The sequence below is a fragment of the Gobius niger genome (genome assembly GCF_951799975.1).
Source record: "Gobius niger genome assembly, chromosome: 4".
NCBI lineage: Eukaryota > Metazoa > Chordata > Actinopteri > Gobiiformes > Gobiidae > Gobius > Gobius niger.
In genome coordinates, this window is record NC_136855.1 from 11,354,848 (window position 1) to 11,370,812 (window position 15,965).

The following is a 15,965-nucleotide window of genomic DNA, read 5'->3' on the forward strand; positions in this document are numbered from 1 at the left end:
GAATGATCTGACTGCAAATTATAGCCCATTTGGTGGTTATTATCAGAGGTGGGAGACAGACTCGAGTCGCATTTTTTGGGACTTGAGACTTACTTGACCAAAGCTCCGAAAAGACTTGACTTGACTTGGGACCAGTGTTAATTTCGTCGACTAAAATATTTAGTCTTAATTTTTGTCAAAGTGATATTTTTGACGACTAAAATTGGACTAAAACTAAATCAAAAGTTGTTCCTGAGACTAAAACTGTGACTAAAATGTCCAGATATTTTAGTCGACTAAAATACGACTAAATAAAAATGAAAAGGAGAGACTAAAATCATCCAAACTTCTATTGACCGTCTGAAAGAGCCTCAGATCATGTAAATTCACTGTAAAAAGGATCAGCTCTGAGCTTTGTTCATGTGGAGCAGCTCCATGAAGCAGAGGAACAACATTAAATATGATTATAATGAATATTATAAATGCAAAGGCGACTAAATTTGTCTTAAATTTAGTCGACTAAATTTACTTGCAATTTTAGTCGACTAAAACTAGACTAAAATTGAAGATATTTTTTTGACTAAAACTAGACTAAAATCGAACTACATTTTCGTCAAAAGACTAAAACTAAAACTAAATTAAAATATGTTGTCAAAATTAACACTGCTTGGGACTTGCTGTTTGTGACTCGAGACTTAACTTGGACTTGAGGCCAATGACTCTCAGTGACTTGCTGAGACTTTATAGTTTTATAATAAAGTTTTATAATTTATTTGAGTGAAACTGTCGAAAGATCAGGATTCATTGCGTCGTGGTAGACGATAGAAGAGAGATCCGGTTGTACCAAATAGTTGCTTTATTGCAGGAACTGTAAAGGGGTTACTGTCGGCCGTAACCACGCCATACACTCGCCCCAAGCGTCACAACAAACACCACATGAAAACTCGCCGAACATACCCCGCGCTCAACGTCAACCCCAACACAAGCCCCCGCCCTTCTTCCGCCCCCAAACTTATAAGCCAGTCAACATTTAGGGACCATAAACACTGGACACACAATGCAGGGTCGCTACACTGCCCCCCCCCTTATTTAGTCCCTCGCCCCGAGGGATCACATAGAAAGTCCTTGAGGTGGGGTGGGGGCCTCCTGTCCCTCTGTGGCCTTCTTGGTGTGGCTGCATGCAACTCAGCTTGCATCCTAGGAGGAACATGCTGCTGCAGGGCAGGGGGAGAGTCAACAGGTGAGGCCGACGGTGGTGAAATGGTGGGGGAAACAGTCAACAATGTCTGGGGTGTGGTTTTGTTTCTCCTAGGAGGTGTGGAGGGTTTAGGACGCTGCTGGGGGCATGCATCACCCCTATATGGGGCTAACCTGTCCCTGTGAAGAGCCACCCGTCTTCCTCTAGGTGGCAGTTGAACCCTATAAACCACTTCTCCAAGCCTCTCAATTACCTCGCACGGCCCCACCCAGTGACAGTCCAGTTTTGGGCAACGTCCCTTTTTCCTTTTCGGGCTATACACCCACACCCGATCCCCAGCGAGGAAGTCCTTTCCTTTGGCTTGAATGTCGTAGTTCCGTTTCTGTCGTATCCCTGCTTTTTGTAGTTGGTCACGCGCGAAAGCGTGAGCTGTCTCAATCCGGTCCTGGAGCCTCCTCGCATATTCCGGGCCTGGTGGAACTGCTGGAGTGTCCGGAGGTCTGCCAAAAAACATTTCTGCTGGAGTCCGTAGCTCTCGGCCCAGCATGAGTAAAGCAGGTGTACACGATGTGGAGTCTTGTACTGCAGATCTGTATGCCAGCAGGACAAGTGGGAGATGCATGTCCCAATCACGCTGGTGTTCTGCAGTGAGAATGGCGAGTTGCTTTGCAAGAGTTCTGTTAAAACGCTCAACTAATCCATCACTCTGAGGATGCAATGGAGTAGTGCGCGTTTTTTGCATCCCCATACGCTCACACATAGCGGAGAACACAGCCGACTCAAAGTTTCTCCCTTGGTCACTGTGGATGACCTCCGCTGCCCCAAAGCGGGAGAACATGCCCTCCACCAGGGTGTCTGCCACAGTCACTGCTTCTTGGTCTGGAATGGCGAAGGCCTCCGGCCATTTTGTGAAGTAGTCCATGGCAGCAAGAACATAACGATTTCCCCTTTCAGTGCAGGGAAATGGACCCATTATGTCTACTGCCACCCTCTCCATTGGGGCTCCTACCGCCAACTGCTGAAGCTCAGCACGGGACCGATCTGGGGGACCCTTGTATGCCGTGCAGAGGTCACAGCGGCGGCAAAAGTCCTCTACATCTCTCCTGAGCCGGCCCCAATAAAACCCTTGCCGGAGCCTACGAAGTGTTTTTGAAACTCCAAAGTGGCCTGCTCCTGTAGCTCCGTGACACACCTTAAGAACAGAGTCTCGGAGTGTCTGAGGGACGACGACCTGCCACTTCTCTTCTCCCGTAGCTGGATCTTTCCAGGCTCTCTGCAGCACTCCTTCCTTCACCCGGAGAGCCGAAAACTTTTCCCAAAGTCCTTTTGTGGCCAGTGAGCAACCAGCAATCCCGTCCCAGGGCGGCTTCTGTCCTGACTCCACCCACTGCAGCACAGGTTGTAAGTGAGGATCCAGTTCTTGCTGAGTTCGCCATTCAGGTGGATTATCAACTTGTGCCACCTTACAGACTGGCCCATTTCCCTCACAAGCAGAGCCCCTCTTTTCCTCAGAACACAGTTCCTTCTCTCTGGCCTCCCGTTTGTCACAGTAGCGGCAGCTGTCTTGGGCGCAGGGACGCCGGGACATAGCGTCAGCGTTACCATGGCGACCTCCAGCTCGGTACTCTACCTTAAAGTCATACGGTGCCAGCTCCTCCAACCAGCGAGCACCTGGTTCAGCACCGCCCCCATCCCCACATCACTGGCGTCTGTGTCCATGACAAATGGCAGGTTGGGATCTGGAGGCGTTAGGGCCTTTTTTAAAGTGTTGAACGCGTTCTCACACTCAAAAGTCCACACAAAGTCACAGTCCTTCCGCTGCAGGCAAAACAGTGGGGCTGCAATACAAGAAAAGCCGCGCACAAACCGCCTGTAGTAGGAAGCAAGTCCGATGAAGCTCTTAAGCTCTCTGAGGTTAGATGGAGTCGGCCAGTCTCTTACCGCCTGCACCTTCTCTTTCATGCCCTCCCCCCCAATCCTGTGTCCCAGAAACTCCAACTCTTTTCTCAAAAAGCAGCACTTGTCGGGGTGAAGTTTCAGGCCTGCAGCTGAGATTCTCTGAAGGACCATCCGGAGAGATTTCAAAGCTGTTTCGAAGGAGCTCCCGTGAACCAGGAGGTCGTCCAAGTAGACTAAACATTCCTGTCGGGGGATAGCAGCCAGCACTTTTTCCATCAGCCTTTCAAAAGTGGCCGGGGCATTACAGAGGCCAAAGCAGAGGACCCGAAACTGCCACAATCCCCTGCCAGTGCAGAAAGCGGTCTTTGCTCTGGCGTCAGGACTCAGGGGCACCTGCCAGTACCCACTGCGCAAATCCAATGAGGAAAACCAGGACGAGCCAGACACCAAGTCCAGAGACTCATCAATACGAGGCAGTGGGTGTGAGTCCTTCTTTGTCACACTGTTCAATGGTCTGTAATCCACACAAAATCTCATTTTGGGATTGTTCTTCTTATTGACCATCACAACCCCGGAAGCCCAAGGGCTTTCTGACGGCTCAGTAATGCCTGCTTTCAGCATTTCCTCTATTGCACTATCAGCAGTTTTTTGGTGTGCCAGGGGAAGGCGGCGGGGGCGCATTTTGACTGGCCGGGCATCCCCCGTGTCGATTTCATGTTGTACCAGGTGTGTCAGGCCCACTTCCTCTTCTGAAAGGGCAAAAATGTCTTTGTATTCCAGCAAAACTTGCCATAACGACTCCTGCTGGTCAACTTCCAAATGATCACAGCTGCGTTTCCATATCTCCCTTACAGCTGCCACTCTGTCGACATCTTTCTCAGCTGCAACATGCTGGTTCGGGTCAGGGGGCAGCTCATCCACACAGTGCTGGAGGGTGGTGGGAATTGTGGGAGAGGACTGAAATGGGGGGTCGAAATCTTGCTGTGGCTCTGCGGCTCTGGAGGTTGCTTGGCACTGGCTATGAACATTTGTGGGACGCACCATGGCAATCACGGGGCCCCCAGGAAAAGTCACTGTGTTCTTGCCAAGATCTAACACACAGCAAGCGGCCCGCAAAAAGTCCTGACCTAGTATGCAGGGGTCTTGGACCGCAGCAACCCACACTTCAAAGTCCACTGACAGTTCCCCAACCCGTATGGTTACTAACCCTCTCCCAAGCATGGGGGCTAGCTCCCCGGTCACGGTCCGCAGCTTCACCTCAGTAGATTTCAGCAATGTCCCAGGTGGCACCACATCAGGCCTCATCAGTGTGGCAGTGGAGCCGGTGTCGACAAGGGCTAAGCAGGATGCCCCTGCCAGTGTTACAGGGACATGGCAAAAATTTCCTTTATGAGTCCAGCCCACCACCCTAGAAGATTCGGCGTTGTCATCTGCTTCTGGGGGGAGTGGAGCCCCGCTCCCCCGACTGCTCTGTTGGGCTCCGTCCGATGGCGGCATGGTCGGGTGGGACTCTGTGGCGAGGGCCTGTGTGGTCCCATCTACACAGACCCTGAGGCGTTTCCCTGACCACTAGCATTGTTGGGGCACCGCACACTGATATGGCCAGCCTGACCACACGTCCAGCACACCGGGGGACCACGACGAGGATGGTTGTCGCTGCGTTGCGGTTGCAGTGAAACAGACCTTATTAGTTCAGTAAGCTCCGTAACCCAGGCAGGCTTTTCTTGACCTGGGACTTCCTGAACCGCGGACCTCACAACAGGGCTGCTCTCCGCTGCAGCTCCTACGGCCTCTCTCTCCATGGCAAGCTCCAGCGCGTGCTGTAGGGTACGGGGATGTGCCAGCTGTGTCTGTATGCGCAGCTCACTGGGTGTTATGGCACGGATGAATTGGTCCCTGGCCAGCTCACTCTGCACTCCAGTGGGCATATGGGCATACGCTCTTCTTGTCAGGGTCTCAATGTCATTAGCCAACCCTCTGAGTGGCTCACCTGCCACTCTCTGCCTGCTCGCCAGCTCAGATCGCAAAACATCAGGTTGGTCACACTGCCCAAAACGCCTCCGCAGAGCTCCAATCAAAGCACCGTAATCATTTCTCTCAGCTGGGCTCAACAGCAGCAGACATGTCAGGGCGTCATCAGTAAGGCACAGAGCTAGTTGAAGCGCTTTAACCTCCTCTGACCAACCAGCCGCTCCAGCTAACAGTTCAAATTGGGCATGGAAGGCATCCCAGTCCGCTTTACCAGAATATTTTGGGGTTTTCACTTGGAGCTGTTCACCGCGAGCGCCGCCATATTTGTTTACACCCGGCATCATGTCCTTCATAGCAGGCGTTTTCGCGCCAGGGCGTCCCGTCCCCGCACCGAAGCCCGCCTCCGCCGCTAACTCCATAGCCGTCTGCCTTACGCGGGCAGCCTGCTCCGAAGTACAGCTAAAGTCCATCTCGTGCCCCCATGCCCTCTTGTATTCATTGTCCATCACCTCCTCCTTGACTCCCGAGCGAGTGCCAGACTTGCGGCGCTCCGATGTCATGACGAGCGGTCCAGGCTAGCTGCGGCTAACGGAGAAGCAGCAAGAGAAACTCCACTTTTACTTCTGACACCAGTGTAGCGTCGTGGTAGACGATAGAAGAGAGATCCGGTTGTACCAAATAGTTGCTTTATTGCAGGAACTGTAAAGGGGTTACTGTCGGCCGTAACCACGCCATACACTCGCCCCAAGCGTCACAACAAACACAACATGAGAACTCGCCGAACATACCCCGCGCTCAACGTCAACCCCAACACAAGCCCCCGCCCTTCTTCCGCCCCCAAACTTATAAGCCAGTCAACATTTAGGGACCAGAAACACTGGACACACAATGCAGGGTCGCTACAATATGTTGTCAAAATTAACACTGCTTGGGACTTGCTGTTTGTGACTCGAGACTTAACTTGGACTTGAGGCCAATGACTCTCAGTGACTTGCTGAGACTTTATAGTTTTATAATAAAGTTTTATAATTTATTTGAGTGAAACTGTCGAAAGATCAGGATTCATTGCGTAAAAGCGGCGCATCTATGTTTACATTATGGTTAATTATTAGCCACGTGCGTCTAATCAATAACAGCGCGAAAAGGCAGGAGGAAATATTTCTTTGGATGCATGAAAAGTTTTCTAAAGACAGTGAAGAGGAGGAGATTTACGGACAGGAAAACGTTTGAAACAATGGGCTGGACCTACAGACGGAGCCTCCAGAACCACGATGCGTAAGAGCTGATTAATCAACAGAAATCTTGGGGCTTTTCGATGTTTTAATTCGTTCACACAAAGTTTACAGCATTTAGTGACTAGTTTACGCATCCGCAAACAGCCCAGTGACAGCGGGACTGAAGAGGCTACGCATAATCTATTTTGAGCAGGGGCGAATCCGAGTATACAGGGGCTGGGGCATTACAGGGGAACCACTGACAGAAAAACTGCCAGAAACCACCAGAAACTAACAAAATACTTAAAATACTGTCCCGGTAATTTTGTACATAGACTGTTTATTCAAAATATATATAGTTTGAATTTTTTGGCAATTAAATATTAATTACACTTTAAATCCAAATCCATGAGATTTTAAAAAGTTTGATTTTAGCCTAAATTCAAAATTACTATATCTTGAGAAAGCACTTGTAATTTTCAAGATTAAACACATTTTGAAAAGTAGACACGCTGGCGTTTGTGACTTAAGGTGACTCGCCGGCTTAAGCAAGACTTGACTTGACTTGACAAAAGCTATGACTTGACTTGACTTGACTTGAGCCCATGACCGATTGACTTGGACTTACTTGAGACTTGGACCTTCACGACTTGGACTTGACTCGAGACTTGCATTTAGTGACTTACTCCCACCTCTGGTTATTATGTAACACAGTGTAGCCTAGTATATAAAATTGTGCTATTTACATACATTTTGGGATGTTTTCTATGTGTTTGCATCTTTAAAAATCGTCTGGAATATATAGTTTTAAAGATGTTGGTCTTTACAAAATAAATTTAAAAAATGACAGTGATCTTGTGGTGTAGCCTAGTATTTATTTTTTATTTGCTTGTCCCATTTCCACATTTTTCCTTCTTTGAAAACATCGATAGTTTATTTAAGAAGGAATGTGCCTTATGTATTGATCTGCTTTCATATCTCACAATATGACCAACCAACATTGGGGGGGAAATAAAAAGATGTATGCCACCCTCGCCTGAACCATGGCAGGCAGGTTGAAGTTTACGATTATTATTTTTGCTAATTTAAATATATTTTGTTAATCAATTGTAATTTGTCATATTTTGGATCGTAATTCCCAATTTAGTTAAGTTACATGTTGCTTAATGTCCCATGTTTGTCTTGTCACCCCTTTTTGTCCCTCTTTTGTTAGGGCAGTTGTCTTGTGCTTTGTTGAGTTTTTCCTTTGTTCTGTTATCTTGATTTGTCCTCTGTTACAGGCCCAGTTATTCTTGATTTTTGATGGTAAAATAAAACAGGCTAAACCTTGGACGTGACTCTGTGTCCTTTTGTCAGACCATTGGTCCCTAATGACAGGGGCGGACTGGGACTGAAAAACAGCCCTGGACTCTGGTCAGCCTGGCCCAAATTAGCGTAAATGTGACACTTCCACAAATACATATGGTAACCTCTTACCCCCCGCCTTAACCGAGAGCATTTTCTCCAGTTCGGCTTTGCCCAAATCTAAAAGCTTCTTGACTGGAGAGCAACACGTCTCATTTGAAGCTAAAATCTAGAAAAGTGATGGTAACTTTTTGTCACGTTGTCGCTGCATTTTTGTCATGTTTTTGTTGCTTTTTCATTACTTTTTTTGTGGCTTTTTGGCGTGTTTTCGTCACTTTTTTGCTACTTTTTCGTTGTGTTTTCGTCTCTTGTTTTTCGGGGGGGGGGTTTTCATGTTATTGTTGTTTATTCATCGCTTTTTTCATTGCTTTGTTGTCACGTTTTCGTCACATTTTTGTTGCTTTTCCAGCACATTTTTGTTTTTGGATGCTTTTCCTTTAAGCTTTTAGATTTGGGTAAAGCTCGGTTTCGCCCGTGGGTAAGGGTAAGGTAAACTGAGAGGCCAGACCGGTGGCCCTAGAGCCAGTGGCCCTTCTGTGCTCTTCCAGAATGGACATATGGCCAGTCCGCCCATGCCTAATGATCTTTTTTGTCATGTTGACAAAAATTCACTTTGAGTAGTGAAAAACTAAAACTCTTTCAAGAAAATTTAAAAAATAAATAAATAAAGTGGGGATATTTTATGGCCAATTTTTCCATTAATCAGTTGAAGTCCTGTAAAGATCATATTTATCACAGAATGATATAAAGATGTACAGGAGATGTGTTGTTGCGGGTTGTTTACAATGTATACAAATAAGCTTGCCTTGCCTTGCCTTGCCTATTACAGCTTCATTATTTTCACTCATGTAAATAATTTCATCTTTTCTTTTGAGTTGAAAATGTTCACAGTCACTGTGATGCTCTGCGGTGGTGGTTCCTTTGAGGTCCATCTCTGTGAGACCCAGGAACAGTTCAATCTTCTGACCACCCAGGACCTGTGGGCAAAGATCTCCAATAATTTGCGCTGCACTCAAGGTATGATACATCCTGAGTCAAGAGTTTGTTGGATCAATTCTAAACCAGGAAAATCCCACTGAGATTTCAGAATCACATTTGTTTCTTTGGTCTGAACAGTGCATGTTAATGTTCACAAATGGACATGTAAACCATGCCAGATCTAAACTCTGAGCTCAGGTTTATAATCTGGCATGGCCTGTTTACATGCATTTCCATTTGTTGTCCCACTTTCACACTCTCGACACACTCTCATTCATCCTGGCCTGTTGTACATGTTTTTAGTACACGGGGAGAACATGCAAAATCTCTCGTCCCAGGATCAAACCAAGGCATTTACCAGAACGGCATGGCAGTGTCTGGTGCTCTCGCATCATATCACGAGAATGTCTTTCTGTGTGTGCATGTGCTCCCTGTGTCTGCTCAGGTTTCCCCCATCAACCCAAAACATGCACAATAGATTCATCCTCCAGCCTTGTGATTCTGATTTTCTTTAATAATTATATCCACTATTAATTAGGGCTGAAATAACAAATCGATTATTCGACAACTAATCAATAATTGAAATAGCTGACAACTATTTTACTCCTCGATTAATCGCAAACACTCAAATAAAGCAATAATGACGTAAGAACGGTGTAACTTTGATTAAAGTTAGGGTCTGTAGTGTTTTGTACATTGTATATTTCATAAATATCTGTGTCTCATCCAATCAGAAATCAGAATTACTGTACAACTAAGAGCCTCCAACACACATTCACTTTAACCTCTTTACCCAAATCTAAAAGCTCGAAAAAAATCATGAAAATAGTGCTTAAAAACATCAAAAAAGCAACGTGAAATGTGCCGGCAAAGCAAACAAAAAGTGACAAAAACGCGGCACAACAAAAGTGCGACGAAAACGCAACATAAAGAGACGAAAACACGACAGCGGGATGACAAAGTTCCGATCACTTTTGTAGATCTTAGCTTTCAAATGAGGCATTACGTTGTTGCTCTCCGGTCAAAAAGCTTTTGGATTTGGGTAAAGCCAAACAGGAGAAAATGCACTTGGTTAAGTTTACACCATTGACATGTCCTCAAGCAGCACCACTTCAGCTTTATGTGACAAAAAATGTAAAAAAAAGAAAAAATGGTCATACACAGGCAAGCGATTAATCGATAAATTGAAAAAATAATCGATTTCCAAAATAATTGTTAGCTGCAGCCCTACTATTCATTCTTGAAGGACATAAAACACTCATTTAAGTTCTCCAGCCCTTTCTTTGTCACTCGTCCAATAAGGCTTTCAACATTTCTACAGGCGCTTTATGATATGTATATGTGCGTATTCAATGCATTTAGTGTTGATATCACAGACTGTAGTTGTTGCAGTGACTAACTATGTTTTTTTTTTGTTCCCAGACGATTTTGATCTCGTGTTTGAAGGCAGAACATTTCACAAAGACGACGGCTTTTTGTTGACTGATGTTGGAATCAAGAATCAGTCAACAGTGCGTTTACATTATATTTACCTCTCAGGCTCTTCCAGTACGAGAGCCGACAGCATGGATCGCTTGGCTGATTTTAAAGAATGCATAATACTGTGACAAATCTGAATATATCCACCTAATGATGTTTTGAAGCAGTTTTCACCCCCGTTTTGTCATTGTGTACTGTAAGGTATTATATTTGATAGAGCTGCATCTTTAATGTTCCAATAATAATACACCGGGAGCCTGGCCGTTACACTCCGGTCAGTTATCATTTCCCTACATGTTACGTCTGGGTCTGATCTCAGTGGCCGCGTTACATCGGTTGAATTTCAACCTACCATTTCGTGACCGGGGGAGGCGGGGCTTGTAGGTGACGTCAAGCATTTGCCCCGGATCTGTTGGTTGTAGTTTGGCGATGACGGCGGCTGTACAAAAGCAAAAGGAAACTCTTCGATTTGTTCTGGCTCGGCTCCCAAATGTCCAGTAATTGAAACTGAAGCCTTGGCTGCCCCCGAGAGTTATGATGGCTGCTTCACTTACTCGGGCGTATTACACACGTCACGACCAAACGCTATTGGTTTAGAATAGTGTCAAAACCAGACCTAGAGAGACTTATCCATGCATTCGTCTCCAGCAGGTTAGACGACTGTAACGGCTGCTCACTGGCCTCTCTAAACGAGCTGTCAGACACCATATTAGTCCAGTGCTCCGGTCTCTGCACTGGCTTCCTGTCACTCAGAGAATAGACTTTAAAACAGCTCTGCTTGTTACAAGTCTTTTCATGGTTTAGCTCCAAAGTCCATCTCTGACATGTTAGAGCCGTATGAACCATCTCGGGCCCTGAGAACTTCAGGGAGGGGCCTCCTGGTGGTTCCCAGAGTCAATAATAAACACGGTGAGGCTGCGTTTCAGTTTCATGCAGCTAAAATCTGGAACAGTCTTCACGAGGATGTGAGACAGGCCTCAACTCTGACAATGTTCAAATCCAGGCTGAAAACAGTTCTTTTTACCCGTGCATATGACTGAAAGTATTTTATCTGCACTCTTGCCTTTTACTGTAATTGATTAGTTTTATGTTGATATTTTTATTGATTCTATTTGCTTTCTTGTATTTATGCGACTGTGAAGCACTTTGAATTGCCTTGTGTATGAATTGTGCTCTACAAATAAACTTGCCTTGCCTTGCCTTCACCCCTCCCACCTGACAACGGAGCTCAATTGTGAAGATCCAGACCCTCTGAATGAAATGAGTACGAGGGTTTGGTAAGACCAGGCTTATACTGGTAATCATTAGATTCTCATTCATCCAGGTCAGCTTGCCCTCGTAGCATCACAAAGGCTTTGCTTAACTCCTCCATCATGAGTGAGAATGGGTAACTTCTCAACAATGTTTTGTTACCAGTATGGCAATGGTGCTTGATTTACAGCGGCGGTATCTCAAGAATACTTTTTTTTTTAAATATATAAACTCTATATTTTGCCCTTTGCTCAATAAAGAGCAATAAGCAGTGAACTGATTAATCCATAACAAATAGGATTAGCTCAACTACTGCTGGACTTTTTGTTTGGCACTGTTGGGCAAGTTGCTTCAAAATTGTCATATATTTGATATTAGTTGTGCTTTAAGAATGTAAGATGTTTGTATTACATATTAGAGTTCCAAAAATGTGGCTGAGTTACTTTTGTCAAAACAGTAATAATGCCACGTAGCAAAAGTGCAGTCAAAGATTTCCTTTTCCTTAGTTTTTCCCCATTCTCTGTTTTGTTTTGATGACGTTAGCTACATGCAACTGCTTATACACCAAAGTTCAACTTGCTTTGGTGCTGCATTTTATTTGGGAGGAAATTTTTTCGTTTATACATTAATGCACTTGTTGTAACTTGAGATACTTAAATTATAATAACTAATATATTCCCTTATTTTGTGTAAATAATACGTTATATCCCTTAGTTACTGAAACAAGTAAGTTTTTGTAACACCTTTTGTAATACGTTACCCCAACACTCGGACTGAGATCATAGGTGATATGCAGTGGCTTATTGCGACTATATCAGACCACTGCAAGAGGGAGAGCCGCCTCATGGATTGGGACAATGCCCATATTAAAGCAACAAATACCACCATTGCATCAGAGAAGACATCGAGATCCGGAAGCACGCCCTCCAGACTGTGAACCGGGATGAGGGGGCGTCCCGACTTTCCCACAGCTGGGAAACAGTTCAGAAGAAGTCGGACTGCAGATGGCGCTGTCGGCCTGCTGGTACAAACAGGAAGACAGGGCCAAAAACTGTTTCAATCGGCTGACCAGACACATCCCAGTAACATGGAGTGACTCTGAGGAAGGCCACAGTTGTCGCCGACGAAATCAACATAAAGGTCTGGACATAAGAACATAGTAGCTCCCTCTAAACCCTGCACTTGTCATGAGAGAGGTTGGATTATAGTTAGTGATCCAAGGCTACTGCAGTGGTTCGGTAATAGTTAAATTCAAAGCTGTTTAAGTGCATGTTTCATTTGATTGATCTGATTTGAGATTGCTCTGGTTTAATCTGATTTCAATCTATCATTGTTTTCCTTTTATTCATGCCTTTTTTTGCCTATTGATGGTGGTGATACTGTACCTGTTGTTGATTAAAAGAAAATAAATGAAGTTAAGTACTTTTCTGAATTTAAATGGACTGATGATGTATGTCATTAAATGTGTTTATGGAAATAAATTGTCCGTCTTCACCAAAAAACCAAATACAGCCAATGAGGATTCTGTATATATTTCTAGTTATGCATTTATTTACCGTATCTGTCGATGGGATTTTTTTACATTACGCCATCACTTCAAATGGCCAATCACAGCAGACCATAATAACGGAAGTGAAAGTAACTGTCAGGAAAGCAGGGGAAGAAGAGGTAAGAGTCGGGTCGATTATTATTATTATTGTTGTTATTATTATTGTGTTGTTTTAAGTCTGCAATATAAAGAACAATAGATTTATTTTGTTTACTTCTGGACCACAGCACGTGACCTGTAGGTGGGGCTGTTGAGCTCTGTAGACCTTGCTGTGTGACACGAATGGGAAGTTTGTCTCTAGCATGTCTTGCTTTGTCTGAAGGGGGAATAAAGGATTGGGTTCCTGAAAGTCAACAGCAAAACTTTAGAAAAAATAAAAGTACACAGTGGATGCCCACTCCTTACAGCTTACATACTTACCAATATCATGTCATACTTACTGTCCTATTGATATTGTTACTGGAGGGCAAGGAGTTATCATGTCCTGGAAGAAAGTACTGAGTCCTGACATTCATTGGTTTGGACATCCTTCCTTTTCAAAGGATTAATAGCGACATTATTATAACAAAATGCATTGATGTTAAGTGATGTAAGTATGTAAAGTTACCAACGACCTGTTATTAGCAGCTGACGCCGGACTAGCTTCAATCCTAGTTTTGTTTGACCTTAGCGCAGCCTTTGACACAATCGATCACAATATTCTCCTGCAGAGGTTAGAATGCGACGTAGGCATCAGGGGAACAGCCCTCTCCTGGTTTAAATCTTATTTATCTGACAGGCAACAATTCGTTAATGTAAACCAAAAGTCTTCACCGTGTTCCAAAGTGTGCTATGGGGGGCCACAAGGTTCAGTGCTCGGGCCAATTTTATTTATACTATACATTCTTCCATTAGGTAACATAATCCGAAATCACAATATAAATTTTCACTGTTATGCGGACGACACACAGCTGTATTTATCAATAAAACCAGGTCAGACAGATAAATTAGAAACACTTAGCTCCTGCGTAAAAGCCATAAAGACATGGATGACAGCAAATTACCTCCTTCTTAACCCGGACAAAACCGAGGTTATTATATTAGGCCCTCAAAAACTGAGAGAGTCTTTATCTCAACAGATCATCTCCCTGGATAATATTAGCATATCAACGAGCACAACAGTAAAAAACCTCGGAGTTCTGTTTGACCAAGACCTCTCTTTTAAAACACATATAAACCAGGCTTGTAAAATAGCGTTCTTTCACCTGCGCAACATTACTAAAATACGAAATATCCTAACTAAGAGCGATGCAGAAAAACGTATTCACGCATTTGTCTCTTCAAGGCTGGATTACTGCAACAGCCTGCTGGCAGCATGCCCTAAAAGCTCCCTGAAAAGTCTTCAATTAGTTCAAAACGCAGCAGCAAGATTGTTAACCCGGACAAAGAGAAGAGAACACATTACACCTGTGCTAAAGTCCCTCCATTGGCTTCCTGTTGAGTTTAGAATAAAATTTAAAATCCTGCTCCTCACATTTAAATCCATAAAGGGTTTAGCTCCGCTTTATCTCCAAGACGCTGTCATTCCATATCAGCCAACCAGAGCTCTCCGCTCTCAAAACTCAGGGCAACTAGTGATTCCTCGAGTCTCCAAAATTACTGTAGGAGGCAGAGCCTTTAGCTCCAAGCTCCGGTTCTGTGGAATAAACTCCCAGCCCACGTTAAAGAAGCAGACACAGTCCCTACATTTAAGACTAGGCTCAAAACGTACCTCTTCGAATTAGCTTATAATCAGGTCAGCTAGGTAAAGCACTGACCCACAGCCTGAAGTAAAGCTGCCTCAGGAAAAACACTGCTGTGGGAAGTACGGTCCACTGAGCGCTATCCTCTTCTTCTTACTGCAGACTTTGTTTTATCATGATACAATACTTAATTTATCTGTAGTCTGTTCATCACTATTCACATGGTGTCTCCTGTCCCACTCCCCCTCGGGAGTGCCTGTCTAGATCGAACGGAGGAACCGGCATTCTGGAATCTGAGGACTGGACGGTCTGTGATCTAGGTCCGTCTGCTGAGGGATCCTTCGGCCCTGGGTCTCTATAGCCTGTCCGTCCATGGGAGTGGATCTCTCCTTCTGTGGTTCTCCCCAAGGTTTCTCTTTTCTCCTGCCGGGTTTTTGAGTTTTTCCTTGCCGTACTGGAGAGTCTAAGGACGGGGGACACCCACGCCGCTCGTCGCTACCTTTGGACATTATATTTGCCTGGATTCACCTGAACTTTTAATTGTCATATTTATTGCTCTGTTTTATTGCCTTGATGTTTGTTGCAGCCCTTTGAGGCGACTTCTGTTGTGATATTGGGCTATACAAAACCATTAAACTTGAAACTTGTGTGGTGATGTGAGTAATTTGTGGTAGTGGTGTTACTGTGCGCACTATAAAAGGCCTCAGGTTAGTGTTGCTTGTGTTGCTTGCCCTCTGACCTTGTGTATCTCCTGCTGCCTGTTGTACCCGGTGCTGGCGCTGGTGTGCTCTGTCCGACAGTGTTGCTGTGGGTCCCTTCACGGGAGCGCGTCATGGTGCAACGCTGTAGCATCGCAGTAGATTGGGTGATTATCAACATTTTTGGAGCATAATTGAACAACCTTTACTTGAGGCATTTGAACTTTGTATCACAGAAAAAGAACTGTCCACCACTATGAAGCAGGGGACAATATGTTTGATCCCTAAACCAGGAAAAGATGTCTTATCAATAGAAAACTGGAGACCAATTACACTCCTAAATGTGGACTACAAAATTTTTGCATCGGTTTTCGCCAAAAGACTAAAGGCTGGACTCCAAGAAATTATAAGCGAAACTCAAACAGGATTCATGTCAAACAGGCATATAAGCTCTAACATAAGACTGGTGCTCGACCTGCTTGATTACTCGGAATATATAAATACGAACGCACTAATCTTATTTTTAGACTTTTACAAAGCCTTTGACACTATAGAGCATCATTTCCTATTTAAAACGTTACACAGCTTTGGCTTTGGCCCTAACTTTGTCTCAGTAATTCAAAC